General features: G+C 33.3%; 1 pseudogene; it reads right to left on the reverse strand.

Moving 5' to 3' along the window:
• Positions 1 to 4,798: 4,798 nt before the first annotated feature.
• LOC129300117 (vesicle-associated protein 2-1-like) lies at positions 4,799 to 9,466 on the reverse strand (annotated as a pseudogene).
• Positions 9,467 to 10,105: the final 639 nt, after the last annotated feature.

Consider the following 10,105-nt stretch of genomic DNA (forward strand, 5'->3'; position numbering starts at 1 on the left):
GCTTTTAATATACTTTGCTTAACAATCTCCTTTTCATGTGAGCACATCCAACAAGTTATTTTAATTTAATATTACATCTTTTTTATTTCACTCGTATTTACACCGACTCCACTTAAAGAATAAAATGTTGAATTTTTTTAATGTCAAAAATTGTTTCTAAATATTAATAAGACTGCACATAGGTAAGTTAGACTAGGCATCGTCTTTGCCCGATGCTTGACCCGATGTGCATTTTAGGTTGAGTTTGACTTGATTGTCTCAAAAAAATTTATAAATATTCTTTTTTGAAGAATGGAAACATTTTCCTTGAAAAAAAATTATTATTATTATTTAAAATATATTATTTATAAAACTAATATTAGAATGAAAAGTAAATTTTTAAGATCATATATGATCAACAACCATCAATTATTTTCACATAATATTATGTTTAAAATAAATTTTAAAATTTTAAATATATTAAAAAATTGTAATGATGAGAAATGTTCAAAAAGATTATAAAAATAATGTAATTCATAATAATTCTTAACAAAACATAATACCATAACATTAATATTATTCACAAACAGTTTTAAAAACAAAAAACAAAAATGACATATGTCGAGTCAGGCCAGGTTTAACCCTACTTGAGCTTGGCTTAAAGGTCAAAGCTTAATCTAATGTGCTCGAATGACTCAAGCAAGTCAGGCTAGTTAGGATTTTGGTCAATATGGACAGCCCTGATCAATTTTAATCAACGGTTCCAAAATTGTTGTTGTTGTTGTCACACCAATAACAAATCAAAAAATGAGTTGCTTCGGGTAAGAGAGAGGTAAGTTATATATTTTAATATTGAATACATGAAAAGACATCAGATGCTCCCAAATTAACATTGTAGAGATAAGTTTGCAAATTAGAATATTTATGGTGTAAATAGAAAATTCTCTAACCTAGTTGATTTCATTAGCAACGCGGCTTTTCATTGTCATGTGATCGCATGGCCACAAAAATGATGTGAAAATAAAATACAATATCATCAACAGAATGAGTGAAAAATATAGAGTTAAAGTAATCATCAATCAACTTATCTTAATTAATACTGTCAAACACCAACTTAACATGTAAGTTTTGTTGGGTTGTAAGAAATTGCTCCTTTTCATCGTTCTTCTTATATTATATCCTATTTACTTGTAATGATTGTACGAGTAATAAATGCATTTTAAGCATTTAAAATAAAAGAACTTTAGTTTGGCACGTAGGTGGATTTGCACTGTGTCATACAATTAATAGAGGTCACTTCGCCAAATTAAAAAGAAAGGGTATTAGGTTTGGGTGAAGCTAGGAACTGTGATATATATCCAATAAGGTAAAGCCATTTTGATTTGTGAAAACAATATCTTCTAATTGCAAAGGACAAAAGGAAGTGCAACCACTCCTTTTAACTCCATGGCACTTTGATTTGGTCACAAATGGAAATGGCTTTTCCTACCCAAAATTATGCCTCAAGAGCGTCTTTTTTTGGTGCTTTGATTACTTGATTTAAAAATAATATTAATATTGATATTGATTAGGAATAATTTTCATTTGAGTGTGTAAAGATAATAAAAAATATTTTTTAAAAAATAATTTGATATCTCATTTTATAATTATTACCTTTTATGTGGGTTATCAAATATTATACAAGTTTGTGGGGATTATGGAATCATATAAAGATGTAGCTGGGGATCTAAATTTGCAAGTGATGAAAAACACGTCCCTTAAAAATGGAGCCGTGAGAATATATGTTAGGACCAATATGATTTAACTTCCTATTTTCAAGATAATGGAATATTCCAATTATGTCCTTTTTGCATTGCTTTGGGGCAAAACATAGATAAATAAAAAATCACCGAAAGTTATATTATCAGAAAATGAGAGCCTATTTATTTTCTGCTTTTAATTTTACTTTTAAAAATAGAAAAATTTAAAAACTTGTTTGGATAAGTATTTTTCATTTAATTTCTATCAAAAAATTTTTATTTTTAAAAACTAAAAAATAGAAACAACTGCAAATTGTTTTTTTTTTTTTTCTTATTTTTAAAATATATTACATTTTATTATTGAAAATTACAGTTTAATTCTAATTTTTTTAATTGATATAATCAAATGAATTTTTATTTTATTTTATTTTATTTTGAAAAAAATTTCAAAAACTGTATTACAAAACAATTTAAAAAAATAAAAAATGATGACAAAAATCAAACATGCTCTTAATATTGTGAATTGTTTTTTTTTTAAATACCATCACCCCAACTACAAACTACACCTTCCTCTTTTAGTTGTCCATTTTACCTTGTTAGTTTTCTCTACCATAATTATTACCGTACAACATTCTTTACTTTTTTTTTTTTTGAGAAAAAACTTTGTTTACTAATTTCGCCAATTTTCAAGGCAATGTTTAGTTACTCTTCTAGAAACAATTATGGAGTTCAAAAATCATGATTTTGGAAAAAGTCATCCAAATACTCTCAATTTTCTTAAACTCTATTTGATCCCTGAAACTTCATTTTGCAAAAGTTAATTTTTCTTTCAAATCATTTTTTAAAAAAATTATCTAAACATCATCACATTTTGTTAATCAATATTTTTATAATTAATTTTTTTTAATTGAAATTCAAATGTGCCCTTAAGCTTAGGGCTTTATTACACTTACTATCATGACCGTAATAGAAAATGTATAATCTACATTGACGGTACAAAAAAACTGAAACTTTCTTTTAATAAAATACTTACTTGTTGGCAATTTGACCACGATGCTAAGAAAAAAATTTATTTACTAATATATTACACTTTTAAAAATATTTTTTTAAATATTATAAATTTAAAACTCAGTTTGGATCAAACCATATTTTAAATTTTTTAAACATAAAAGTACAGAATTCAGTCTTAATCCAATTGAGTTTAATATTTATCCTTTTTAAAAAACAAAAACTTGATGTGACAAGCATGACAAGCTATGCCCATTTCTACCACTGGCTCACCCTAATAGATGATTGCATTCTATAATCTTTAAAGTTGAAAAATGAGTGAGTCTAGCTTATATGACTCGACCTTAAAAGACTTAAACTCATAAGTTCAATTATCTTAAAATCTATCATTTTTTGAAATCTAACTATTAATCAAAGGGCTTATAGTTGGGGCCCTGTAAGTCACGTTTTTAATTTTTTAATTTTTAAAATTAAAATTTTTTATTTTAATATTTCATATTTTTTTAAATATAAGTTGTAATGTTTATCAAAATAAAATGGGCTTAAAAAAGTTGTCCTAATCCTATTGCATTTTTTAGGGCTTATAAGGCCTAGATTTCAAAACTTAGTTTTCCTAAAAAAATACAATTTTTCAAGTCTAAACCTTTATAAAAATGGATTTAAATGGTGGGTTACCAAACTCGACTTTTATTCTAGACTATAATAGCTTTCTTTCCCTTCATTTTGAAGGGTACTCATTCAGCGCAAGAAGAGGGGGAGGACCAACTCACAGTGAAGAAAAGGAAAACTATTAGAGTCAGGAATAAGGGTTTAGTTTGAACGGGCCGCTATTTAAATCAATTTTTATAAGGATTTAAACTTGAAAAATTACATTTAAAGCAACTGGGTTTTGAAGCCTAGGCCTGAAAAGTTCTAAAAAAGAGCTAGGGCTAGGGTGGCCTTTTTAGGCCTCATTTTATTTTGGTGAATATTATAACTTGTATTTTTAAAAACTATGAAATATTATAATTAAAAATCTTAATTTTAAAAATTAAAAATGATAAAAGCAGGCTTGTGAACTTGGCTTTGAGCCCTTTGAATAAGGATTGAATTTTAGAAAATGATAAATTTTGGGGTAACTGAGCTTATGGGCTTGAGCCTTTTAGGGTAGGATAGTGGTATGCTATATGAGCCAAACTTACCCATTTCTCATATTTAAAAATTATGGAATACAATCATCTGTTAGGGTAGGATAGTGGTATGCTATATGCCCAGCTTATTATGCTTGTCACATTAATTTTTTTAAGTAAGTACAAGTATTGAACTTGGTCTAGCAGAGATTGGTTTCTGTACTTTTATGTTTAAAAAAATTTGAAACTCGATATGCTTCAAATTGAGTTTTTTAATTTATAGTATTTAAGAAAATATTTTTAAAAGTGTAACATATTGATAAATAATTTTTTTTTGTGGTACCGTGGTCAAGTTGCCTTACTTGGTTATTAATAAATAAAATTAGCTCCAATGGCATTTTTATAGATGAATTCGTTTACTAAAAGATGCTTTAAAAGGTACGTGCAAAAAGAGGTTAAAAGAGGAAAAATCTCAAACTGGACAAATCTGGGAACTGGTCTTTCATTTTAACCTAGCCCAATGCCAAGGGCCTTGGTGTAATTAGAGTCAAGATACCTTCAAGATAAAGCGGTGGAATGCCAATAACAAAAATGACAAGAAATATTAAAGCCGAGTTCTCTCTCTCAAACCCTCTTCTTTTGATATTAGAGTGCTGATTTGAGACTTTTGATGCTTCCTCTTTAGTTTCAGATGCTTTGATGTCTTGGGATTAAAACGGGAGAAAACTGGGGGGATCACACCCTAGGAGGAGGCTAGACCTATAACTTGCACCTAAACTTCTACCGAGTGATGAAGTGACCCAGCAATGAGGGAATTGGAGTTATGCCCTTTCTTCAGAAAGGAGGGAACCCAGAAGGAAATCATCTGAAAACAACGCCCTCAACTTTTATTGATAATTGTTTGATAAAAGCCTTTTAACGATGAATTTGTCCTATGAGTTATAGGTAGAAACGTGGGCTGTCTTAAAAACAATAACAAAGTATGACTATTGCTTTCAATTGAAATGGAAAATTAATTGTATTGAGGGAGGCTTTAATTCTCTGCTGCAGCGGCATGATTATGTATTTCTCTTCTTTACAGCTGATGCACCTCCTGTGTCTATCCCTCTTCTTAAAGTACAGTGACAATAACAAGAAATATATAACCACAGAGAGAGCATTCTAGTGATAATGTTGCGTTCAACATAACGTGGAACTTTACAGTGAAGAGGGTAAGCTGTGCGGGCAAACATCCCAACAAAATCAGCCTGCAGAAGCCTAGGACAAGGAAAGTTTCAAAAGCAAGCCAAGCAAAGTTCCAATAAGACCCACGAAATGGCAAAGCCGAAGGAAAAGCCCTGATCACTTCCACGAATTTTTCGCCTTTTCATCATGTCCTGCACATCAACAAAACAGATGGATTGGTTAAATTTGCACCGGCCAACTACACAGTATATTATGCATCTTGGGTTTCAAACTACAGGCGTAAACTAAACATGGACAACAACAAATTATAGTAAAGAAAAAATATCCAGCACCCCAACTAGAACTGAACATTTCTCATTCAATCAGTTTCTCTTTAAAGTTTAAACCATAAACCTGATCAATAAGCCCTCTATCTGCACCGTTTCCTAGCAAACTTTCCTGTCATGCCTTTATATCTCCCTAAATGTCAATACATTTTCATTCTACCAGCATACAGGAAACGAGGACATGTTTTTACGATGAGAAATTAAACTGTCTACAATGGTCAAAAGCAACCTGGGTCCTCTGTGCCGTTGTTGTGTAATAAAAGATCCGGATCTTCCAGCATTCGATTCGAAGGGTCCAAATATTCTAGAGCCGAGTATTATGAAGGATTGATGAAGTAAGAAATGAGGGAATAGGAAGGAATTCCTTGTTAATTTATGAAACCAATATCTGACTTCATAAATCAACTAAGTCATGGGGAATCTCTGAAGGAAGTTTCTAAATAATTCATCACACTTCATAACATATTGCACTTACTTATGCTTCCATTTCAACCAGGATAATCTGCACACAAGCTACTAACTACCTTCTAGGTATTAGACACCTATTCTAAAATAAATAAATACTTGAGACTTGGATAATAAATCAACAATTACTTGACATCTAGACAGATTTCATAACTATCTAATCCATAACTACTATTTGAAAACTATTTCCAAAGACCGATTCTTCACATATCCCCTTCTCCTGGTACGTTTGTGCCTCCTAGGGTATGAATGAATGATAGGAGGAACTCTTTCAGTATTCCTCTGTTCTTCTTTTCCTTTTTCTTGCATTTTTCTCAAGGGAGGAGAGCACCAATGATACTTGAAGTTGTAAATTATATTCATAACTAGATGTTCAGTCATGTCAGACAAATATTGGAACTTCGAAGTATATTTCTAAATCTAAGCTAAACAAAACCCCCTTGACAAAGGAGTAACGTGAGATAACAAGTTCATAATTACCAGTTCCTGTCGCAGTTGCATCGTTTGTCTATTAGCAGCATCTCTTTCTTCTTTCAGGCGCTGTAAAGCCTGACTCTTCATTCAAAGAAAATTGAATCGTAAAAAATAGCTTAAGAAAATAATTGGCTAACGTACAACAATGATAAGCCTGCCTTGAATTTGATCATGGAGGCATTATATACCATAATGCAGGCAAGAGTTTACTATAATTCCCACCATTTTATGACAAGTGACTACAAACTTAAATAGCATAATTTGGTAGTGATTCGTTGTGATTAAAAACTGGAACACAAAAAAAAAAACAAAGAAAGAAAGAAAGATCGAAAGTAAATAAAAGATAGAGGAACCACTGGTAGCCTGATTCTAGTTCTACCCTGATAGGGGAAGAAATACAACAGAGGCAGATGTAGTTTTGCTGTGAAAAATTTCGCAGTGGGAAATTCCTCACAGATTTTACTGCCCCCACACTATGGCTTTTCTTTTCCCTTTCTATTCAACATGCGTAGTCAAATCCTATAATGCAACTTCTGCATTAGTGGTCTATGCATTCATATGATGGAACAAAAGTCCTCACAAAACTCAAGAATTGAATGTGACGTCCAAACTGATTTAATTATTTGCTGCTCTTTGGTCAAGTCATCAATAGAAATCTGCATATTCTCATTTCCCTGGCTTAAGTCATTGGAAATTTGAATTTGTTTTGCCTTTCTAAAGGGCGACCAGCCTAAGTGCATTCCGGTTTGATAAATGAGATTGAGATGCAACATCCGGGTAAATGCAAGGAATGACCAAATAAATGAAGCATAAAACGGCAATGAAGGTTTCAGAAAGGAGGGAAGAAAAAATATAAGACTCACAGAATCAGAATCAAGATCTTGTATGGACCTCTTCAATGCTTCATCTTCCAAATTTCCTTGAGCTGAGTTAGGGCAGAGAAATACAACTCTTAGTCTGCATTCCTCTATTGTTGACTTTCCACTATCCTTATTAAACTGCATGCCAAACTAAAGCGTTGGTGATAGAGTTCTCCTTTAGGAAACTGATCTTTTGAGACAAAGACAGTGTTGGCTTTCTTACAATATCTGACGAAAGCTCATCAACCTTAGTATTAGGATTCACTACTGTACTCTGTAAGAGAAACTTGTCTTTCCGTTGCACCTCGGTAGGATATTCATGCTGGACATGGAGTGTGACTGTAAAACCCCCAACAAAAAATAAAAAATAAAAAATGATAGATGCTAATACCGCAGCATGATAAGAATTCAAAAGCAAATTGTATACAAGATATTTTTTAAGCCAAACTGAAACAAAAGGAGAGAATTGTAAGAAAATAATACACCGAAGGCCAACTCGGGGGGAATATCAAAGGTTGTTCTTTGAAGCCTACAAGTAATGAGCCAAAAAACAGGTCTTTTGGGACCCTCAAGACCACAAATAGAGTATTACATTCTCCAAAATAAGCTTCTATTTACAGATTCCTCTCAGCGATGTGGAAGATAAACGTTCACTTTCCATGCCTTATATGGAACAGATTATGTCTAAATGCATGTCAAACCAAACAGCACTTTGTTTAGATGTATATCTGGATTCACCTCTGATGATACATGAGTCCTCCGGTTGCACAATGCCAGTGTTTGGCCGTACGAAGTACTTCTTAGGTGAAGTGGTTTTGACCTAGAATTTGATCAGAATGCACTGAGAATCAGCTAAAGAGAAGTGTATCAAGCAACGAGAAGTATGCTCACGCTTATTCAGTTAACGAGTACCTTAAAAGCAACGTGGTGTCCTGTGTTGTTCGAAACTTTAATTTCACAAAATGATGGCTTCTCCAGCTCAACTGATTACATGAATTTCGTAGGAATAACTGAATCAGAACTCAGACATCTAAATTAAGGAAACAATAGAGGGAAAAGATTCAGATTTCAAGGTAACCCTAATAGCTTTTCACATGCAAAACCTTCTATGCATTCCAATCATAGCTCAAGACATCTCTACCAAATCAAAATATTCTGCTTTCCGGATTCCTATAACCTAACTAGCATGCAATCTTGAAAACAGAAATAGTAATGCTTGAATTTCTAACTGATAAATGCCAAATAGAACAGCCAACCAGATTGGTCCACATAGTCATGGGATCAAATCCCATTCGATGTGAGTACCTTTGAAAGCGTTTTAAGTCTGAAGATATATGCCTTGGCTTTGGTGAGTCACCAGACTCAACTCATCTAAACTTTCTTTCACAAAAAAATGCCAAATAGAACCGTGACAATATCCGACTGATTTTCAATATGTTAATATGGCAGGGGAAAGGCAGAATAAACCCAGCAGGTTTGTCATTTGAAAGTCATGCGCACTTCAATCACTTCAAAGTCCTTGTTTTGGTTCCCAAGAAGCGAAGGAAACGAATTACATGTCAATTTCATGTGTGATTTAACAACGGCCGGTGACATTTCATTTCAAGCAACAATATACAACCTCACATATTCCGTTCTTTCACCCAAAGGTTTCTCGGGTATGACGTTAAAAAATTCTGGTTCAGATTTTGATTGTCAGTCTCTTAAATTTCTCATTATCATCAACGTTACTTCCCAAAAAAAAAAAGGACAAGAAACTTATTGTCATCACGATCCCAGAAGAATGACGCGCAGGCACGGAAAAACGCGATGGATGCAGAAATATCCATCGCGAAGCCATCGATTAATAAACGAAAATAAGAAATAAAGTAATGGATAGAAAGGAGGAGGGGTGAGGGGAGGAATGTGAAGGGTACAGTACATACACTGAAATCTGAGCTCATCGGGAGTAACAGAAATGAGTGAATTTCCAACAGCAGCAGCAGAACTCATGACGAAGCCTAGACACAAAATGAGAGTTTCCAGAATCGCCAACTGATTAAAGCAACAGAGGGAAGCATCGGAGGGAAGGGGAGGGGGGGACAAATTTCCGAAAGAAGCGGGAGAGAGTGGGATGAAATAAGAAGAGATGGTAGAGAAAAGGAATGACGGTTACGATATGGAGGTGGAACGAGGAGCATGGGCCACCGATTGGGAGCACGACTCAGGAGTTAGCCCACCCTCCGATGTGTGCGGCAAAACTAACTGTCAACGCTTCCTGGCAGGGAAGGGCACAATCGTCACTCTATGTTGCGTCCAATGGAGCCAACGCCCTCCTCGACACTGTGGAGGGAAGGGAGGAAAAAAAAGGGAGAGACCCTGGTCCTTTACTATTCAACAGCGCTAACATTGGATGCCACGTCTCTGTTTCTTCAACTAATTATCGCCCTTCTTTTCCTGAATAAATTTATTCACAAGCTAAGAACGTGCTTTTACTTTTTACTGTTTGTCATGCTACATGTGTACATGCACGCCCACTAATTTATGCTTTTACTTTTATTATTATTATTATCATCATCATCATCATTATCAGAAGCTGTAAATGGAGCCGTGAAAACAGGCCGAACTCATTTGGCCTACCCATTTAAATAGAAGGCTGATCTTGAGTGTTGGGTGCTTCAATGAATAGTCAAGCCAGTCTGAATGGGTTTTAAAAAAAACGAGTTGCCCCTTTCAGGTCATGAGACAGCCCGTTTAAATTCATGCATGTATGTGTGTGTAATTGTAATATTTAATAAAATGTGGAGAGAGAACCCAAATATTAAAAAGAGTAAACATATTTAAAAAAACCCTTAACAAAATCTTGATATTTTTGTCATGCCAGCATCAGGACGATATTGTTTTATTGATATTTTAAAGAACACTATTTGATTTATTAAGCTTTTGTTTGGTTTGGTTTTAAGAATTTGAGCAATTCGACA

The sequence above is a fragment of the Prosopis cineraria genome, unplaced genomic scaffold, assembly GCF_029017545.1.
Source record: "Prosopis cineraria cultivar Desert tree isolate PC_DT_omini unplaced genomic scaffold, ASM2901754v1 PC1437, whole genome shotgun sequence".
Taxonomy (NCBI): domain Eukaryota; kingdom Viridiplantae; phylum Streptophyta; class Magnoliopsida; order Fabales; family Fabaceae; genus Prosopis; species Prosopis cineraria.